This window comes from Takifugu rubripes, chromosome 18, assembly GCF_901000725.2.
Source record: "Takifugu rubripes chromosome 18, fTakRub1.2, whole genome shotgun sequence".
In the NCBI taxonomy this organism is placed as follows: domain Eukaryota; kingdom Metazoa; phylum Chordata; class Actinopteri; order Tetraodontiformes; family Tetraodontidae; genus Takifugu; species Takifugu rubripes.
Genome location: NC_042302.1, coordinates 7,177,985 through 7,188,037, shown reverse-complemented (window position 1 = coordinate 7,188,037; position 10,053 = coordinate 7,177,985). Strand labels below are relative to the sequence as shown.

General features: G+C 45.9%; 1 long non-coding RNA gene across 1 annotated transcript; it reads left to right on the top strand.

The window, feature by feature from the left end:
- Nucleotides 1–840: 840 nt before the first annotated feature.
- Nucleotides 841–5,933, top strand: LOC115246702 (uncharacterized). Its single transcript, XR_003885799.1, has 3 exons — nucleotides 841–2,466; nucleotides 2,835–3,190; nucleotides 5,892–5,933. It is a non-coding gene; the product is annotated as an uncharacterized lncRNA (long non-coding RNA).
- Nucleotides 5,934–10,053: the final 4,120 nt, after the last annotated feature.

Below are 10,053 nucleotides of genomic sequence, written 5' to 3'. Positions count from 1 at the left end.
GGGGGAAAAGAGCTTTTTTTGCTCCTTCTGTAGATTTGCAGGCTATTAGAGATCAGCTCCAGACAGGAGAGAAGGGCTGTGTAGCCATTAGTGCAGCCTCTGTCACACTGGAAGTCGCGCTGCAAAGGATGGATGTCAGGAAGTGAAACCTGTGGGGGGGGGGGGTCGAGTCTGAAAACACCGCCTGGCAAAATTGGACCCATCTCTTCTCCCCCCTCAAGATAAAGATGGCATTTTATCCCACGTTCCCTGCAGCAGGGAGGAGATGACAGGAAAGCGCGGCAGAGCTCACGTTACCTCAAACACCCCCTCAATCTGGGGCGGGGGGGGGGGGGTTCTCTACGGGGGCCCTTTTATAAAGAACACTCTTCATTTGCTCGCAAGGTCGCGCGGCTGCTTTTCAGCGACTGGTAGCAACAATTGCCACCGCGACGCCCCAAACGGGCTCAGCTTCGACCGCAACCAGCGTGACCCTTTTTTTGGCGCAATAGCTCATTTTTGTAAGGTGACACCTGCCCCCACTTCCCCCCCCACCCCCCACCCTGCCTGTGTGACATGCATCTGCACGCTGCAGATGTTTTCACCAGCACCAGGAGAAATGTCATATAATTTTATTTCTGCAGAAAACCAGGCGGTAAAGACGCCAGCCCTTGTAAATGTTTACATCCCTGGAAAGAGGGGGGGGGGGGGGGGGGGGGTAGCAGGAAAGATCTGACTGTAAATTCAGACAATGGCAGCGTGCGTTTGGGTGAAAATAAAACTCCAGGCCATAAATGGACAGAAATTGATATCTCATTGAGCAAACAGGCACGCGAGGCACGCCGGGATGCGTTGGGGAAATCGCATAAGCAGGTCAAAGAAGGCGGCAAATGGGCCGATTTACTGCTCATCGGGCCACAAGCACAAAGGCAAATGAGCTAGCGTGATGATGCTAAGTTGCTGCTGTTGCCTTTGGGGGGTGGGGGGTTACCGGTGGGTATGTATAGACCACCGAGTGTTTGTATGTGCCGAGCTTGATGGCTGTAATATTTCTGATTTAACCTAAGCAAGAAACCCTGGACGACTCTGGACTATTAGCATCATCCATCATCACAGCAATGCACGTCTTTTATTGATGACAGTCCATAATTGTCAGCTCATGTTATTATTATCCTGCCATAGCAGGAAAACTTTAATATTGGGATATTTATCGTGCCTGTTTCGATAACAGAGTCTAGCATGCTAGCATTATCTATGCAAATTAGCACTAAAATAGCCGACATTTCCACTGAGGCTGCTGCTGTTGTCATCGGCTTTCCAAACAGAGAAACAAATTAGCACTAAAGCCGTGTTGTCTTTTAATAGCATTTTATTCTTCCTTCTCCTCCTTGACCGCACACAGCCCATAAATGTGAATAAGTGTTCTGGGAGCTTTGTGTTGTGGAAAGTTAATGCGTTATCACCTTACTTGAGACAAATGCATTTTTAATGACCTGCCTGTGCTTAAGGGGAGACAGGCATCGGATTATGCGAAGTAAGAGAAAAACACTAATGGATATGGTTCCGGGCTTTTGCCAAAAGGCAAACTTGGCAGTTTTGGAACCTCCTCGGTGGAATCCGTTAACCTACATTTGCTTTATTCCTGAAAAGCTTCACCTGCATTCCAAAAGATTCAACAAGACACCCAAATATCAACCTTAAAAACATTCTCGGTGACTTATTTCTTTAAATATTCCATGTGTTCTGCTCCTTTATCCATCCCAGCATGGTCATACGTGCATATCAAGCCTCTTAAAAGGCATTTACACCTAAACAGACCCTGCTGCTGTCCACCATGAGTCTGGGGGAAGGGTTCGTGTAGCCTGGGTTGTTTATAGCATCGACTGAGGAGATGCAAGAAAGACGCGTAGCATGACATCAACTTGCACTTAATAAAGGACCGTCCTACCAAGTCCCAGTAGAGATGATTCCACAGCACTGGATTAGTCATTGATGGATGACACCAGCTCTCCTTCCATTGTTCCTGGACATTAGGTAAATTCCCCCCAGCTCCCAGCTGATGTCACCATAGTGATGGCACTAAGATCCCGTGTTTGGAGGAGGAAACCTTGAAATAAACAGGGGACGCTTTCCCAGATGCTTCAGTTTGCCCCCCTTCCCAGAATCTAAAAACGCGTCCCATTAGGAGTCCGGGTCTTCCAGGATAATGGAGCCTAAAACGACCACCCGGGTGCAACTTTGGCGTCCCTTTGTGACCATTTTGACGGTCGGTTCTCATCAAACGTCGTTAACTGGGAACGCTGGAGTGGAATCCATCAGTCAACCAGGACACATCCATCAGTTTCTGCCCCCCATGCACATCAGGAACAGCATGAGCTCACGTGGCTCCGCCCGTCGTCGTGATTCATCTCCGCCTGCGCTGCGTCTCGGACCTGTTAGCGACGACGTCGGGGCGAGGACCTGGGCTGGACCGTGTGACGCTAACAGGTGGGGACCGACTGGGCGTCCTGGGTTCATCACGCAGGTTTGAGAGGTGAAGGATCTGGACAAAGGTCCTGACCCCGTGAGCGTCGGGATGAGATGAAAGGTCAAAGGTCAGGTGATTTGGCCTAATAAGGTCAGACAGTGATGCATTACAGTAGCTTTAATTTTTTTTAAACCACGTCAGTAAGAGACATAAAATCCTTCAGAACCAGAGTCAGATTCATCAGGAAAATCAGTCATAAAACAACAAAGTTGCAGTCTAGTCTCAGGTTTCTGCCTCTTACCCACCATCTGACTCACTCCAGACTCGATTAGCTTCCTTTTCAGGCCCAACATGCTGCCACACACCGTTTGTACATTTCTGTTTGCAGACAATAGAGAAACCTGCCAAGCTGTGCGCACACACAGCCCGTCACCGCCAGCCTGACACGGCTGGCGCTGGAAGACGGTTGGCTGCTGAGGGACGTCTGGGGGCTTTCCACACCTTTCTCAATCAGCTGGCATCTGGGTTTGAGTGAGAGGAAAGGAGATGGAGCATCAGGTTACTGTGTTGCTTTTCCATATAAGTGTCAGGAAATAAAGTCAGTTTTTTCATTTTATTTACGCATGAAGTGATGTCATCAAGAAAGACCTGATGTAAATGAGGACATTCGGTGTATTAAAACATTCTCCAGTCAAACCTGAAGGTTTCTGCTACGGTTCCATCAGGAACACTCGCAGCTCAAAGGTCAGTCTTTGGTTTACTTCCTGCCTTTGGGTCACTTCCTTTCTTTTGTTCACTTCCTGTCTTTGGTTCACTTCCTGTCTTTGGCTCACTTCCTGTCTTTGGTTCACTTCCTCTCTTTGGTCTACTTCTTCTCTTTGGTTCATTTCCTGTCTTTGGTTCATTTCCTGTCTTTGGTTCATTTCCTCTCTTTTGTTCACTTCCTGTCTGTGGTCTACTTCCTGTCTTCGGTCACTTCCTCTCTTTGGTCTACTTCCTGTCTTTGGTTCACTTCCTGTCTTTGGCCACTTCCTCTCCTTGCCCAGATGAAGCTCAGGAAACAAATGAGGAAACAAAGTGGTCCATTTAAAGTGGACTAGAGTGCTCTTTTTTCTGAATTGCTCCAATTTCTGATTATCCTCTGACAACTGAGTCACCTTGACAGCCTAAACATCTACTTCCTGTCTACCACCATGAAGATGCTCATGGAAATATCTGCAAAACAGTCCTGCCATGATAAGAATTGAGCAGAGAGCTAATCTGGCTAATGTATAAACAGGAAGTCAACCTGAGAGGAATCTGCATCCACGGTGGGAAGTGAAGGTGTGACCTAAAGACCCTCAGACTAATGAAACTCCGTGGCTCCGGCGTCAGGCTGACAAGCGTGACTGTATGAGATACAGTTCCTCAGACAACAAGACTCGGCAATTATCTCCACCGCGGGCCAATCAGACGCGCCGCACCGGAGCAAGACGGTCGCAATCAATCTCCCCGGCTCGTAATGAGAAACATATTTCTCTCCGCCGCTGAAAGGCTAATCAGCGGCTGAACAGACGGGTCAACAGGTCCCGTCGTGCTAAGATGGCAGAACAACACCAAACTCCATCGGCCTCCGCGGCTGGACCGTCGAGCAAGGTTACCTTCATCTCTGCCGCCCGCTAACAACGCCGGGCCTGCAGCATAGATCACCTGCGCTCCGGCTCCAGCTGTTCTGCTGTCTGATAAGCACCCGTTGATCGGAACATCTGCGCTCCCTCCATCCTTTCTCTGCAGGAACGCCATCAGGGCCGCTCCTGCTCCTGAATGCAGCGCGGGCGCATTAACATAAAACTTACAGAGTCGAAATGCATCGAGGGGAGATGTGCATTTATATGTAATTAAGTGCTTAATGACCGAATTTTATGCAGAATGTGAACTTCAGAGTGCAAAAGCCGTAGCGTTTATGATTATCCCGAGGAAAGAACTGCAAACATATTCAAAAGAATAAATTAGAATGGGGGGAAAAAAACACCTTTATTTTACCCTTTATTCATTTAGGAGCGGGATTTTTGAAGCAGGCTACATAATTTACTACGTTTGGTTGTTATAAAAAAGACGTTTTTTGTGCAGGAATCAAACCTAATCTCTGAGTTTTCAAGTGCTGCCCTTCAAATTTTAATTTCTACCTTTGTATTATGGGAATATTTTATGCTAAAAGTGGCAGTCTTTAATAATAGTCTGAAATTTACATCCCCCAAAAAATTCCCAAAAAGCTACCTGCCAGCAGCTGCAATCAAATATTAACAACACAAGATTTCTTTCTCTCTTTCCTTCCTTTTCTTATTAATGAATTAAAGATAATTTTGTTCACTTATAGCTTGAGATGGTTTTCATTAGGATGCTAAGCTAAGCATGATATGATCATTTGAACTGCCGCAGCTACAAAGCTGTAAAGTAGCTGCATATAATAATAAAAGCAAATAAAACATAATAATATACTTGTAATAGAGCCTTAACATAATACTGAGTTGTTAAATAGAATTAGCATTTAATGCTAGCATGTATTTACTGTGTGTGTGTGAGAGAGATGCACTCACTTTTAAATGATTTTTAAGGTGATAATAATCAGAAAATGTTTCTATAATCTCAATTGAATTAATCTCAAAGATGATGTCAAACTTCAGGGGTTAAAGGGATGTTTTGAGGTGACCTCAGCCTCCATCTGACCCCAAGTGACTCCCAGTTTATGACCTGTGAAAGGACACAGATCCTGGTGACTGCAACCATAAATCCATATTAGCTGCTGTGAGGGGGCTAATTGGAGAAACCATTATTTATTAGAGAAGAGCCACATTTCCTGCCCTTCCTATCTGTGTGGGACTAATAAGGACGGGGCTTAGACGCCCAAAAACCATGTTTGCAGAACACATAAACTCTCCTGTGATTGGCTGTTGGTAAATAGAAGAATATTACAGATGGCAATGATGATTTAATGAAGAAAAATTGTGATTTCTAATTAGTTTGAGGATGAAATAAACAAAAAGTTTAGGTAGCAGTTCATCAATGGAACTATGGTGGGGGGGATTTATTAATCAGTCATGACTTTGGGAACATGTCCCCCTCCATAGATGCTAGCATGTTGCTATGTCATATTGCTACAATATATAATTATAATTAGTTTTGTGTAATAATAGTATACTAACTAAAGTTCAAGGTCTGGTGCTAATTTCTTCATATTTTTAATGAAAATTCGATTCGTGAACTTCTTCACACTTGAGCCCTGTGAAAGGCTTCAGATACTCACAATAGTAGAATTAAATTGTTTCCTGCAACACTGAGTTTTTTTTTTTTTTATATTACAGAGGATAAATAAACATGTGGGGGGTCAACACACTCCTGAAGTTCTGATCTACTGAAGCATGACCCTGTGAACTCCTCACTGTTTTTATTCTTCCGTCTGCATCAGGATGATTCTCATGCATTGGAAGTAGGGGAGCATGACAGGGGCAGATGGAAAGGCCACAGATGAACAGGATTTGCTATCGCTCATGCTGCCAGAGGCCAGGACAAGCCCGTCTATTCTGATCAGCTGTTACTTCTCCCACCTCTTCACAACTCTGCATTTTCTGCTTTATAATGTGATGAAACATTCAAAATTCGAATTTATTGCTCTTCTTTTAATTAACGCTCAGACAAGATGCCCTGGTAAAACTGGAACTCTTAGATTTCAAAATCCTGAAATTATTTGGAGAAAAGTACTGATTTAAAGAGGAAAAGCTGGGAAAATAAAAGGACCGAATCTGAAATGTCCCTGTTAAATGCGTCTAATAGGCTTATTCCATTATAGCAAGATACAGATCCCAGATCAAAGCTTGGATTTGTATGAGAACACTTTGCTGTCTAATTGCAACAGGCTTTAAAAGCTTTGAGCGCTCCTGGATGCCAGGGCAGCACCTGGATGCCAGGGCAGCACCTGAATACACTGTTGGAAGCCCCAAGAGAGTCGAAATGATGGTAAATTCCCAACCGTGCCCTCTCAGATCGGGCAAAAAAACTGAATGACCCACCCTCAGCAGGGTGGTGGGAACATATTCGGATTTAATCTATTTATCTAGCTGCATCTTAGTCTACATTTAAATTGAATGAATCAATTATTCGATTCAAACGTTTGAAATCGCTGTATTCTGTTTCATCCTGGATCCGTTAAACAAGCCTCTCTCTCCTGAGATGAAAGTTTTTGACCTTTTTGACCAAAGAGGACCCCCACAGGCCCACTGGATCGCTCCATCCATCGCTCTGAAGAGCCGATTGCTAAAACAGCACAGAAGACAGTGTTGCATTGTGGCGTTTGTCGTTGTTTGCTTTGGAATTAGAGGCTTTGGTATTGCCTCAGAAGATTAGGGGAGATTATTGTGTAATCCACCTTCGAGATGGCTTGTTGGCCATGGCTGATATCTCCAGCTAAAACTGGACTTTAGAAGTTAGACGAGCTCACGACGACCTGCTGTTTTTGGTGGGAAAGAAGCTGTTGACCGTTGACGCATCAACAGTCAACACAGTGTTGATTCGCCTGTGCGACAGGAAGAGGCCATTGCAGTGACAGATCCCTGCTCCCTGCTCCTCTCTTATCGTGGTTGTCATATTCCACGGTTGCCCCGGCAACCGCCGCACGGTGCAAGGCGTAAAAAGGCGGCAGGTTGAGACACAGGCTAACCGAGAGCAGCGCCACTTAAATTTCCTCGAGATCGATTTGATTAAAACACACGACGTCGGTTCAGTCATATCTGACAGGCTAATATATCCGTGACGAGCTGCTGTGCGGCACATTTGACAGGGTTATGGCACGCCAACACTGGGATGCCACAATAAAAACCTGCACTCTGACCTGCCGCGCTATTAGCCCGGGAAGACGGCTGTAAAAAGCAAAAACAACAAAATGGTTTTATATTGGATCGTAAACAACTGAGACGACTCCTGCTGGATTAGAAAGGCCAGGTTTTATAAGGTGAAAAGTAAGCCTGTTGCTGTATGTTTCCTTTGATTCGCAAGTCTGTGAACGCCTCGTCACACTTTTTTGCATTGTTTTTCTGTTATTTACTGTTGGGCAATTTTTCAGGTGTTATTACATGGAAGAAACCAGATTCCATTGACTAAAAATCCAGATAATTGTATGTTCCTGTCTTTGTTTGTGTCCCTTCCGTCCACCTGATTGCTTGAATGTCTGTCACCTGTTCCTCATTCTCCCCCACCTGTGCCCCATTTCTCATGCCCCGCCCTCTTGGGTATTTAAGCGCCAGAATCGGGTGTTTGTCATGCACCAGTCTGTGCTGCACTGGTGTAGGTGGGTCAGCGGCTGAGGTTCAGAGGGCAGTGAGCGTGTGTTTACTAGTGAACATTTTGCTGGGAAGCTGGGGTCTGGTTGAGGATAGAAGGGATAAGGGTGGTGTTGGCTCAGCCTTAGCATGGACGGTCATGTGATTATAGCCATGAAAGTCCTCACAATGATAGAATGAGCACATGTGAGTTTGTTTTAACCAACAGTTGTGGGGGAGGCCTCCATAATCGTGTTAGAGTTGTAAAGACGGAACCATTTGATATGTGCATCTTGTTGACCTTCGGGGTCACGACAGTGACGGGATCACGGCCAAACCCTTCTGTCACGGCTGCTTTGAACGTCACTCTAACTTATGTCTGATCTTAACAGATGGACGACCACAGTAAAACAGGCCCTAATTTGTGTTCTGTTACCTAAATCACAGCCTTTGTGTGACTGTACATCACATTAAGCTGCAAAGTCACCCCTGATATAATGAAATAAGGCCATTTTTGGTTCTCACATGTTGATCTTCCAATGTCTTTTTATGTTTCCAAATAAATTACATAAATAGCGGGATGAAATGAAACCATAAATTACTCTTTGATGGCTCATTTTTTCCTCGTAAAGATGCTATTTTCTTTGCCGTACGACCATCAAGAGGACAGTAAAAAATTTTATTGGTCACTTCGGGAGAAGATTGGACCAGCGGGGGTTGCTGGAGGCCCAGCAAGTCAATCAGGTGATCGATCTGGTGCAGATCATTGTGTGCAAATAAAAGGGGATCAAAAAATCTTTGCACACACCTGGATGTACTGAAAAGAACCAGAACATCAGGAAACAGAAGAGATAATACTCTTGCGCTTTCCAGTGACATCTTGCTCTGTGTGGAACAAATCCTCGGAGACCTGCAGGTTCTACCCAGTATGGATTGGCCCTGCCTCGATCGCCAAATTACTGTATGTTCAACAATCTGTAGTTTATTGAGCATATTGACTGAGTGGGCAACTAGCGCTAGTTAACTAGCCACACCCTTGCTGGCCCCCACATTAACAGGAGCTTCTTTCTGACTCTGCTGCTGTTGCTATGGAGGCGATGTGGGTACGAAGGGTTCAACAGCGGGTTCCTCCTTCCGTTTGAAGGAAATGATGCCAAGACATGTGTGAGTTACGCAGCTGTGAGTTACACTGAGCAACTTGGGAATAATGGTATTTTTCTTCTCCAGATGGGGGTCACTGTTCCCTGAGCTCTTCTGGTGCGGCGCCACCTCAGGTTGGAACACTGCAGAAGCACCAGGATCCAGATAAAGAGGATCAGGGACACAAAGGATGCTGCTTTATCTTCCCGGCAGGCAGTCCTCAATCAGGATTAGACAGGAAAAGAGAGGGGGTGGTTCAAAGCATCTGGAAGCAGGAAGTGAGACTGTCACGGCGAAGCGGGCCCCCACTCGGCGCTCGTGGCGTATGTCTAATCTCCCGTCCTCTGACCGAACACGCTCCGTCTTTTAGGCCGCTTCGTCGCCACGTGTGAGGGAGGGGACAGATTAAAGTCACATTAATTCACAACAGGAAGCCCCTTTTCGACTCAGCCCAGGGGCTGATGAAAATCAGAAGAGCTCTGCCAAGGGAAGGGGCGCCCCTGAGGGCCTGCGAAGGTGCTTGAAGGCATCTGTGAGATGTTAAGTAAAAAAAACCAAAACATGACTATTACAACTTTTGCACTTTGGCAGGAAAAGCTGTAAAATGCAGAGGAAACGGTTTGTTTCATTTGTTTTTATTCACGTCTGTAATGAAACGGTGACGAAATTGATTGAAACATCAGGGAGCACCCAACCAGTCTGCATGTGTGGTGAGAGAGATCACTTCCCCTCCTCCTGGATCATCCTGATGATGTTCACCTGTGTCCAATTCCCCTGTTTCTACCAAATGAGCTTTGTGGAGTCTTCCGGATTCCACATGTCAATTGATGTGGTCCAACATCTTCAGGTGCTGCAAAAACTAGTAGTACATGTTGTAGATGAGGCAAAAGGAAATTTCTGGACATGGGGACAATTGGACTGACTTGTTGGGGCCTTTCTCCTACCAGGGATTGAGGCTAACCTGACACCCACAGCAAATCAACAAGCTAGGTTCATGTCCCATCTGACTCCACAATACCCACACAAATGGTGGGGAATTTGACTCTGCTTCTGCGGTGAGGGCCGCGTTGTCGTCGCGGGCTACTTGACCCTCCCCAATGCCAATGTGGCATGAGGTCAGCTGGTCAGACATCACTCTGACTGCTGTCAGGCTCATCTTCCCTCCGGTTGCGCCGC